Source organism: Salvelinus fontinalis, chromosome 16 (genome assembly GCF_029448725.1).
Source record: "Salvelinus fontinalis isolate EN_2023a chromosome 16, ASM2944872v1, whole genome shotgun sequence".
Lineage (NCBI taxonomy): Eukaryota > Metazoa > Chordata > Actinopteri > Salmoniformes > Salmonidae > Salvelinus > Salvelinus fontinalis.
Genome location: NC_074680.1, coordinates 3,860,224 through 3,872,224, shown reverse-complemented (window position 1 = coordinate 3,872,224; position 12,001 = coordinate 3,860,224). Strand labels below are relative to the sequence as shown.

Below are 12,001 nucleotides of genomic sequence, written 5' to 3'. Positions count from 1 at the left end.
GGCAACATAGTGAATACACAAACGGCTGATGACACATTTACAGCTACGTTATCGAAAACAAATCCTTGTCCTTTGTGCCTGCATGTTTTACGGCATTCATATGAATGTTTGCGGCGGTGCCATTAACATTAACGGAATGACAGGTAGAGCTGTGGTTTGTCTATTGCGTCAATTGTTTTCTGAATTTAAATCCAATACACAAACCAACACAAACCTGTAAATTCACACCTACTTTATTTTATTAGTCGGAGTCAATGAAAAGCGACATCAGTTACTCATCAGAAACAAGACAACAGGTTAACCCGAGAGATGTCTTCTTCTTTGAATCGAGAGGGGGATTTTTTTTGTCAAGCAGGAACAGGCTGCAGCTCCGAAAGCCCAAATTCTCTCAGTTCCCCATGTCGTAACACCAGCACCTGAAGAGAGGTGTGTAAAGAACTTCTGGCTGGGCCTTGGGCAGGTTAGAAGCCCAGCCTAGACCTGTAGGAACACACACAGTGGGAGGGCAGTGTCATACCTGAGGATGAATGAAGCATTGTCTCCATGTGCTTGTTTTCCACTGACATCAGAATGAAACCTGTCTCTTCTCGATTCCACGGAGGGTGCTTCCCATTGGACAACTCAGATTTCCCCCTGTGTTTCGTGTAATGATGCTTAGTGTCTGGTTCATGGCCAACCAAAACGCCTGTCTTTGAACAATGGCTTGTAAAGAACTGCTACACTTTCAGTAATGGTGGATTGTAGCTAGGTGTGCAATAGTCAATCAAAACAGTCCTGACCATTAAGTAAGTACTTTTTTTTAAAAATTTGAGTGTTGTATGCTTGCTAATACAGTCTTTTTGAATTGCATGGAGAGGTGAGAGCAATGATATGCCCATCACATGTGACCCCCCCCAGAAACTGGATGCTCAACGCCATCAAAACATACCATTCGGTATATTGCAGTATATCGCACTCAATCCACACACACAAACCCCCTGAAACACTATTAGTGGTGTTATAACAATAATACATGTGATTCTACAAGTTATATTAAATACCCACGAAGGTCAAACATACTAAGTGGTGTAGTTCCCAAATTTCCAATCATTGCGGCATCGGGAGATGCTCTGTTACTCGCCCTCTCTTTCATCCCTCCATCCTTTTTGGTGAACGTTCAAGAAACAAAAACATGGCGGCACTGCTCGGTTGTTCATTACTCCCTTCTGTAAGGAAGGCGGTCGTTCGATCTCCACTCGGCTTGCTTTTAGCTCCAAAATCCAACTCCCTGTCCTCTTCAGGGGTTCCATTTTTCTGCTCTCGTGTAGCCTGCTTAAACCAGAATGAACACTGCGCTCAGTGAAACAATGGTGAGTGCAATGTTCAGTCAGGTTTAGCCAGGCTAGCTCTGCTGCTGCCCCTCGTCCCAATCCTGCTCTGGTGTGTCTGTTGCTTTGCCTACGGCCAAGAAGCGGTGAAAAGTGAGCAGTGGGCTGCACGGGTGTTTTGGTTTTATAGGCCTCACAGGACAACCTCAGATTTTCTTTACTTGAACTGCAGAGAGTTGTAATTTCGGGGAAGGACGGTATGAATTTGACAAGAGGGTTGTGGATGTTGTATGAACATGGCAGCATTCACAGATTGACACACACACACATACACTCACTCACAAATACACACAAACAATCACGGTTTTATATTCTAAGTAGGGACCAAAACATTTATATCAAAATCCTATTTACCCTAACCTTAACTCCAACCCTAAAACTAAACCTAATTGTAACCCTAAGCTTAAAATAGAATTTTTCCTTTTTTGGGACCAGCTAAATGTCCATACTTATCAGAATTGTCCTTGTTTTTCTTTGTGAGGATAGTAAAGTTAGATCACTCACTCACTCACTCACTCACTCACTCACTCACTCACTCACTCACTCACTCACTCACTCACTCACTCACTCACTCACTCACTTACTCACACACACCTACATTGTGGCAAACAGAAGCACCGTGCTGGTCACCTGTTTAAATCGTTTATGTATTTGTATTTTATTAGGGATCCCCATTAGCTGCTGCTTTTCTTCCTGGGTTCCAAACTCTTTAACCTGTCTAGGATCAGCGTGGCGCTAGCGGCACCCCCCCCCCCCCCCCCACTGAAAAACCAGTGCCGCGAAATTCAAAAAAAATATTTTTTTAAAATATTTAACTTTCACACATTAAAGTCCAATACAGCTAATGAAAGACACAGATCTTATGAATCCAGTCAACATTTCCGATTTTTAAAATGTTTTACAGGGAAGACACAATATGTAAAGATGTACATCTATTACCTAAAAACACATTAGCATAATCCACCATCTTTTATTTGTCCACCAACACCAGTAGCCATCACCAATTCGGCTAAACTAAGATATTTATAGCCCCTAACCAACAAAAAAACTCATTAGATGACAGTCTGATAACATATTTATGGTATGGGATAGGTTTTGTTAGAAAAAAGTGCATATTTCAGGTATATGGCATAGTTTACAATTGCACCCACCATCACAAATGGACTAGAATAATTACAATGAGCAACGTGTTTACCTAACTACTAATCATCAAACATTTCGTAAAAATACACAGCATACACGAATCGAAAGACACAGATCCTGTGAATACAGACAATATTTCAGATTTTCTAAGTGTCTTACAGCGAAAACACAATAAATCGTTATATTAGCATAGCACATAGCACATAGCAGCCCAGCATTGATTCTAGCCAAAGTGGGCGATAACGTCAACATCGCCAAAAATATATTAATTTTTTCACTAACCTTCTCAGAATTCTTCAGATGACACTCCTGTAACATCATATTACACAATCCATATAGAGTTTGATCGAAAATGTTTATATTTAGCCACCAAAATCATGGTTAGACAATGTGAAATGTAGACAAGCTGGTAAAGAAAATGTCCTTGCGCCACTTAGACAGTGATCTACTCTTATACATAAATACTCATAAACGTGACTAAAAAATATAGGGTGGACAGGGATTGATAGACAATTTAATTCTTAATACAATTGCGTTATTACATTTTTTAATTTATCCTTACTTTTCAATACAGTTTGCGCCAAGCGAAGCTACGTCAAAAAACATGGCGTCCTAAGCCACTAAAATGTTTCGACAGAAACACGATTTATCATAATAAAAATGTCCTACCTTGAGCTGTTCTTCCAGCAGTATCTTGGGCAAAGGATCCTTTCTTGGGAGAAATCGTCTTTTGGTGGAAAGCTGTCCTCTTGCCATGTGGAAAAGTCAACTGCGTTCGGGATGAACTGAAAAGCGTGCCCAACTTTTCACATCGTTGCAAAAATAAATGTCCCAAAATCGCACTAAACGGATATAAATTGCTATAAAACGCTTTAAATTAACTACCTTATGATGTTTTTAACTCCTATAACGAGTGAAAAGATGACCGGAGAAATATAACAGGCTAAACTAACGCTTGGAACAGGAGAGGGTCGGTGTCTTCCACGCGCGTTACGCAGCTCCCAAAGAATGACTAGCTTCAGAGTTTTTTCATTTGTAGGGCCTGTGAACGCGCAATCGAGCCCGTTGGAATCGTCATCACGTAAAGGCATCCAGGGGAAGACGTAAGAAGTGTCCGTATAGTCATAGCAACGACAGTGCCCTTTTAACTGACTTCAGAAAAGTGGCCAACATGTCTCAAATCTGACTCCATGTCAGGGAAATTGCTGTAGAATGGGCTCTGTTCCACTTAGAGACAAAATTTCAACTCCTATAGAAACTATAGACTGTTTTCTATCCAATAATAATAATAATATGCATATTGTACGATCAAGGATTTTGTGGGAAGCCGTTTAAAAAATTAGCCACATTAGCATAAGTAGTCTAAACAGCGCCCCCATCCCCAACAGGTTAAGACACTTATATTACACACAAAACCAAAGATAAAACACTACATCATATAACACTGTCACACCACCACAACACAAACTATGTGATACCACTGTACAACAATATTACAATGTACGTGTAAAGTGCGTGTGCTAGCGCCCGTGTGTGTATGAGTGTGTCTGTACCTGTGTCTCTTCACAGTCCCCACTGTTCCTGAAGGTATCCGTTTTTTTTCTTCTACTGATTGTACTGAATAGAGTTCCATGTAGCGATGGCGCTATGTAGTACTGTGCGCCTCCCATAGTCTGCTCTGGACTTGGGGATTGTGAAGAGACCTCTGGTTGCATGACTTGTGGAGTTTGCATGGGTGTCCGAGCTGTGTGCTAGTAGTTTAAACAGACAGCTCAGTGCATTCAGCTTGTCAACACCTCTTAAAGAAACGAGTAGTGATAAAGTCAATCTCTCCTCCACTTTGAGCCATGACAGATTGGCACGCATATCATTAATGTGAAGTTTCCATGTACATTTAAGGGCAACTCCTCATTACCCACCACAGACCAACAAATGGTCTTTACATCAACAACATAGGAATCACTACAAAACGTATTGTATGACCTCTTATATAGTATGTTAGGCCCAGCATTTGGAACTGTGGTTTTCCTTGTTATGGCTACTATATTGTGATCACTACATCCTACGGATTTGGATACTGCTTTAAAGCAAAGTTCTGCAGCATTGGTAAAGACGTGATTAATACATGTTCAGGGTTTCATTTATGTGCTGTTTGTAACTACCCTGGTAGGTTGACTGATAACCTGAACCAGGTTGCAGGCACTAGTTACAGTTTAAAGCATTCTCTTTAGCGGGCAGCCTGATGAAAGCCAGTCAATATTTAAATATTTGATTGTTTTCATTGCTTTCAAGCTTATTAGAAGTAGCCATGCTCATGTTATTCATGTTAGTGCAGGGTGAGCTGCACACAGTGTACTTCCTACTAGGGCACACCGTCAACAGCTTACAGTATAACTCTGGTTCATAGGTACATGATTACTGTATACAATAGCTGTGGGATCAGCAGAGGCATTCAGGGCAGTAAGAGGGCCATAAATTATGTTACTTACATTGTGTCTTCCAACGCCCCTGGGATAATGTACATTTTCTGAAGCATTATGACAACTCAGCGACGTAATGGTAGGTATTAACAGGGTTTGGGTCATTGATAAGTCATTGTCTTAACGCAGCCTTATAATGCTGTGAAAGGATCCAGGAACCCAAATGATTTGGGTGGATCCCATCCTCCTTTATAAAACGAGCTTTGCTTCCAGAACGTGTCAACATTTTCAATAAATGTTACATCCACAGAGCCGCAATGGTCTTGTCGCCAGTTATGGAGGGCTAAAATTCTGCTGAAACGTTAAATTCCACGATTTAGAATAGAGAAATCCGCCCATTCCAACCCCTCACACAATTTGTTGAACCTTTCACAGGCCCACGAGAAGCAGGAAAGCTTACGCCTGCCAGGTCCAGATCTCCCACAGCAGGCAGCGCCCGTCAGATCCAGAGAGAGGGAAAGGAGCCAAACTTGACGACGAAGCCGCCACTGGAGTCAGCATAGTTGGAGGCAGAATCGCCGTCGCTGACAAAGGCAATCCCAGCGATGAAGGCGCAGGTAGATCAGGCACCAGTGCAGCGAAGCTATTCCTTAGTCATTTGTGACATGGGACCAGCGCTGATTGGAACAATCTTCCTGCTATTCTCCGTCTACTTCACTACAGGATGGAGGAGGGGAAGCAGATATAGACGACTTCCTTGGCAGGCAAGTTCCAGGTAGCACAGGCCATTCGGATAGGGACAGATGACAAGGCGGCGAAACATCTATCAGACCCAGCGGCGTCCAGCCATAGGAGTTTAAGCATAGCCACCTCATTACTTAATTGGAACTCCTCATTGGAACTCCAGATTATTATGCTCTCGTCCAGGACAATATTAACAAACACAGCTTCAACAGCACTGGAAACGTTTGTTAGCTAATCCAGGCGAAGTGGGCTCCATTGCAACCTAGTTAGCTAACTGGCTAAGTTGTAGCAGGTGTTGACACAAACACTTATGAACAAAACAAAATACCGAAGCAACAGGTCGAGGCGCAGGAGGTATCCGAGTTCGTGACAGGAACTACTCCAGGAAGTGACGTCAGATGGCATGAAACTTACCCCCTGCATAGATGCCACTGCAGCTCTCAGAGTATGGCAATACATTCAACATGTGAATAGAAACCAACTCTGGGTGAGAGAGTTTGAAATAGAACATATACAATACATAAAGAACACATTTATGATTAATCATAAGTCAGATATTTAAAAAAAGAGCAATCTATTTCCAGATATTTCCACAGTCCCCTACCAAGCTGAGACCTTTTCATATGTTTTCAATAGCGTGTGTACATGATTAAGGGCCTGACATATTGCTGCCCATTCTGGATCCAATTCCCACCTATTTACCAAATATCAGGACCTGTAACCTGGTATCCATGACGTGGCGCTGTTAAACGTCGTCAAGATCTGCATCTGTCAAGCTGTTCACGGTTCATTAATATTCAAACCATAGATTGCTGGGCTGTAGAAACCAACCGTGACTGATTAGAGCCGAAAGCGTTTGCCAAGCGCCCAACCTGACTCCATGCAACTCTCTCTGAGGGATAGGAGGAGAAAGGGAGCAAGGAGGAGAGTAGCTATCAGTTGCTCTCATAGGTTTTTGGTGGTTAATTCTTGCATTGATTTATTGTATCATGGTGCACAGGTGTATGAGTCCTGAATGTCATGATGGTAAATCATGCTCAATTTGCATAATTAGCAAGGTCGTTAATGTGACCGCTTCTCTGGCAGCTTGATATATTAGCTTGATGATGTGAGATTGTGTGATATTATACAACGAGTGGGTCTAAATCCTGAATACTGATTGGTTAAAAGCGTATTCCAGCCTGTGTCTATTCCACAAGTTACCACCGGCTAAATCTATGACGTTAAAATGCCTATTTACTCTGTTCCATCTCACTGCGCAATCCATTGTCTCATCAGCCCAGCCAGGTAATTTATAAACTTCATCTCCACAATAAAAAGCATCTAGACATTATCTCAAACTTCTTTTAGACTGACATTTAGTTTTCAACAGCGGAGATTTGTATAAACCTTGCCGTCTGTCTCTCCGACATTTGCAACATTGTTTCAATATTCAAATACATTCAATCTTCAACTGTCCCATAGTAATGAACGTGTAGGGGTCGGGAATTGGGATGAGAGAGAGAGGCATGCAGCGTTTCACAGCCAGTCGAAATCATGAATCAGCTGGCATAATTTCTATGGATATATACAAAGAAATGTCAATTGACAAAAGGTCAAACGAAACGAAATGCAGCTAGTTTGCAGTCTTTCCAGCTTCAGTTTGAAGTGATTGTGTTAGCTGTGTTGTTGGCTAGCTCCTCTGAACAACAGCTTCAGTTTGAAGTGATTGTGTTAGCTGTGTTGTTGGCTAGCTCCTCTGAACAACAGTGTCCTAACGAGAGAGCACATTTTCTATGTCAGGCGAAATTGCGCCTCATTAGCTCATTGTTATGGATGTATCCAAATAAATGTCACTAGAAAACAGCTTAAACAAATGCGGCTACTGTTGTTATTCTTCCTGCACTGTTTGACGTGACTGTAAGTTAGACGTAAATGGCTATCTAGCAAGCAAGGGATAAGAATGTTGCCAGCCAGATGGCAATGGAACATTTAGAATGAACGGCTGGGTCGCGTCCATAGATACAGAACATTTACATTTACATTTAAGTCATTTAGCAGACGCTCTTATCCAGAGCGACTTACAAATTGGAACAAAGAGACTGAACGACAGGGTCGCGTCTCTGGCAACCGAACCAATAGGATGAACGAACAGTCAGCTAGGGTAGCAACCCTAGAATTGTTTCAGGACTATATCTTATGGAAGGATGAAATAGTATGAATACATTCATCAAAATAATGTTTTTAATGAAAATATGTCAATCATGATTTGAATATGTTGGTTACCCATGGTATAAAAGTGATAATGTCCTCGAAGACTGTGTTTATCCTCCAAACACCGGCTTCCTGGGCATTATCACTTAAATAAAAGACAGTGTGAGTTTGTCAGAGCAGTGTTTACTTTAGATACAACCTGATATGAGATTGACCGTTGGGAAAAAGAAAGGGAAAACACTGAACAGGTTCCAGAGCTGTTACAGTAGGCTTTTTGTTGAGTCAGTTGTTTAGTCTTTTGACGTGTGCTTGGGAAATTGTTAGTCATTTTAATAGCTAGAACACTCTTAATTGTTAAATGCTACCACACTCATAAAGATACAGCATCTCTCTTTCCTTAGAATGAGACAATTTTACAAACAAGCAGGGAGCATACAAGTTGAAAAAGGGGTATACTTTCAACACTTTAGTAAAACAATTTGGTTACCTCTAGACTACTGACTTTCCTGACTGTAGGCCTACCTCGTTGGAACTAACTGGTTAGACCAGCCGAGAATGGATCCTCATTCCCTCTTTTGTCCACTAGGTGGCCTCATACTACAGCCGATTCAGTGGTCCTATCCTACTCGCGTTTAGGGACATGCTGTCTACTATATCAATCAAAAGCTATTACGCAAACCGGTAGAGTTGCAACCCATTTGATGCATTGCAAAGCAATTGGGGTGTGTTTGTTTTGCTGTAATGTTGGTTGCCACAATAGGCCTAACACAAAACAATACAATACTGTCATCCAAATTAAGTTGTGTTTCATTAGAAGCCAAGAAATATACACTATATGTATGTTTTCCATAATCTCAACTATATCCATCTGGCGCTCACGATAAGAGAAAGAAGCATGTTTCACCAAAGAAGGAAAGCTAAACCAAGAGGAGATTGTTTAAAATATGTCTGGGGCATTTTCCAGTCCCTCCAGGATTGCCGCAGCAAAATCAAGCATTTTTGCCAGCAAATATCACAAACAATTCCCACAAAATCCTGGAAAGACTGATTTTGCTTTATCACCTTCTGTTAGATGTTTATATATTTGTACAGTTTGATTGATTAAATCCCATTTGGAGGTGTCATTCTCTCTCAGCCTGGCCTCCTGTGACTCCACACATGATGAAACAATGAATCCTCGAAAATGATTTGGCAAGATATATGAGGAGGAACAAAAGTTCAGAGTGAGATTTGGGGTTGGCATTGTCATAGGTCAAGAGCCTATGCACTGATATCACTGAGATAACCACCAGTAAACTCAGTAGAATAAATTACTCAAGAGTCTCAGAAGGACTACTTGACATTCAGGAGAAGGACATTGTTACCATGTTATTACAAAACAACATACTTGTACACTAAGCAATCATATTTTTCCTCTCAAAGGAAATCTATGTGGAGATACCATTGTGGTTATATTCATTGAAATGTATTTTCACCTTCTGTCTTCAATGCATGTAAACTATGTTTTTTTTACAGTAGAACAGTGTTTTCCAAACATTCCATCAGGGACACCCAGACATTCCACTCCCTAAATATGTGATGGTTGAAAACTGACACTCTCGGGTTTACAACTGATGTCCGAAAATTGTACAGTTTGGCCAGTGTATCGGTGAGGAGTACGTCCTATCGACCAAAATCATACTTTCTAGATGTGTTATTTATTTAACCATAAGTGACACAGTTAGTATAGTTTTGTGACATGACTGTGGCAAGACCATCAAACAACTTTTGGTTCAGTGAATTATACAGGAATACCAGTGTTCTCTAAAACCCTTCCCAGAATGGTAATGGACACTGCTGGGAATGTTCTTAGACTTTAAATGGTTTGCAGTGTTAACTTCTTTCGGGATTGGTGTCCCTTCCACGGGACGGTTGAGCTAACGTAGGCTAATGCGATTAGCATGAGGTTGTAAGTAATACGAAAATTACCCAGGACATGGACATATCTGATATTGGCAGAAAGCTTAAATTCTTGTTAATCTAACTGCACTGTCCAATTTACAGGAGCTATTACAGTGAAAGAATACCATGCTATTGTTTGAGGAGAGTGCACAGTTTTGAACATGAAAAGTTATTAATAAACAAATTAGGCACATTTGGGCAGTCCAGATACAACATTTTGAACAGAAATGCAATAGTTCATTGGATCAGTCTAAAACTTGGTGCATACACTGCTGCAATCTAGTGGCAAAAATCTAAATTGCACCTAGTCTGGAATAATACATTATGGCCTTTCTATTGCATTTCAAAGATGATGGTACAAAAGAACAGTTCGTTTTTTCTTTGTATTATCTTTTACCAGATCTATTGTGTTATATTCTCCTACATTCCTTTCACATTTCCCCAAACTTCAAAGTGTTTCCTTTCAAATGGTACCAATAAATTGCATATCCTTGCTTCAAGGCCTGAGCTACGGGCATTTAGATTTGGGTATGTAACTTTTAGGCGAAAACTGAAAAAAGGGGACTGATCCTTAAGAGCAAATCAACTTATATTTGAGATTCTTCAAAGTAGCCACCCTTTGCCTTGATGACAGCTTTGCACACTATTGGCATTCTCTCAACCACCTTCATGAGGAATGCTTTTCCAACAGTCTTGGAGGAGTTCCCACATATGCTGAGCACTTGTTGGCTGCTTTTCCTTCACTCTGCTGTCCAACTCATCCCAAACCATCTCAATTGGGATGAGGTTAGGTGATTGTGGAGGCTAGGTTATCTCCATCACTTCCCTTCTTGGTCAAATAGCCCTTACACAGCCTGGAGGTGTGTTTTGGGTCATTGTCCGGTTGAAAAACACATGATAGTCCCACTAAGCGTAAACCAGATCGGATGGCGTATCACTGCAGAATGCTGTGGTAGCCATGCTGATTAAGTGTGCTTTGAATTCTAAATAAATCACAGACAGTGTCACCTGCAAAGCACCCCCACACAATCACACCACCTCCTCCATGCTTCACGGTGGGAACTACACATACGGAGATCATCCGTTCACCTACTCTAAGTCTCACAAAGACACAGTGGTTGGAAATCTCAAATCAGACCAAAGGACAGATTTCCACCGGTCTAATGTCCATTGCTCGTGGTTCTTGGCCCAAGCAAGTATCTTCTTTTTATTGGTATCCTTTTTTTCTTGAACTGCACTGTTGGTTAAGGGCTTGTAGGCATTTCACGGTAAAGTCTACACTTGTTGTATTCGGCGCATGTGACAAATAAAGTGTGATTTCATTTGATTATAGTAGTGGTTTCTTTGCAGCAATTCGACCATCAAGGCCTGATTCCCGTAGTCTCATCTGAACAGTTAATTTTGAGATGTGTCTGTTACTTCAACTATGTGAAGCATTTATTTGGGCTGCAATCTGAGGTGCAGTTAACTCTAATGAACTTGTCCTCTGCAGCAGAGGTAACTCTGGGTCTTCCTTTCCTGTGGTGGTCCTCATGAGAGCCAGTTTCATCATAGCGCTTGATGGTTTTTGCGACTGCACTTGAAGTAACTCTCAAAGTTCTTGAAATGTTCCATATTGACTGACCTTCTGTCAGGACCCGGTGTGAGAAAGTCACTAATAATCGGCAGAACCCAGAAGATGAGGCAGACACAGCAGTACTAGAGACGGTGGTTTAATCAAAGGAAAGATCTTCCGGCAAAAATATAAATCCACAACGTCCAAAACAAAAGCCAAGAGACAAAAATAGATATCTTCCAAAATACAAAGAAAATCCACAAAGTGGTAAGAACAGCAAGGGAAAAAACAAACCTCAAAAGACTAATCCAAAATAAACAAGAACAATACCAGAGAACCTCTGGAAACTCCAACAAGAGAAAAAGTTAACAGCAGGGCTGTGGCTGGGTGCTAACGTACAAACACTGAGCAAAGAACTGAGGAACACACAGGGTTTAAATACTAACAAGGGAACGACATACAGGTGCAAACAATAATTAGAGCAAGGAAAAAACAAAAGGTTCAAAAAAGGTGCAATGGGGACATCTAGTGACCAAAAATCAGAACAGTCCTGGCCAAAACCTGACACCTTCATGTCTTAAAGTAATGATGAATTGCTGTTTCTCTTTGCTTATTTGAGATGTTCTTGCCATAATATG

The 12,001-nt window shown here is 41.1% G+C and overlaps 1 long non-coding RNA gene across 1 annotated transcript; it reads right to left on the bottom strand.

Moving 5' to 3' along the window:
* Positions 1 to 217: 217 nt before the first annotated feature.
* On the bottom strand, positions 218 to 1,545 carry LOC129813413 (uncharacterized). The gene is made up of 2 exons (XR_008753158.1): positions 1,060 to 1,545; positions 218 to 480 (listed from the first exon to the last, which is right to left on the bottom strand). It is a non-coding gene; the product is annotated as an uncharacterized LOC129813413 (long non-coding RNA).
* Between the last annotated feature and the right edge of the window lie 10,456 nt (positions 1,546 to 12,001).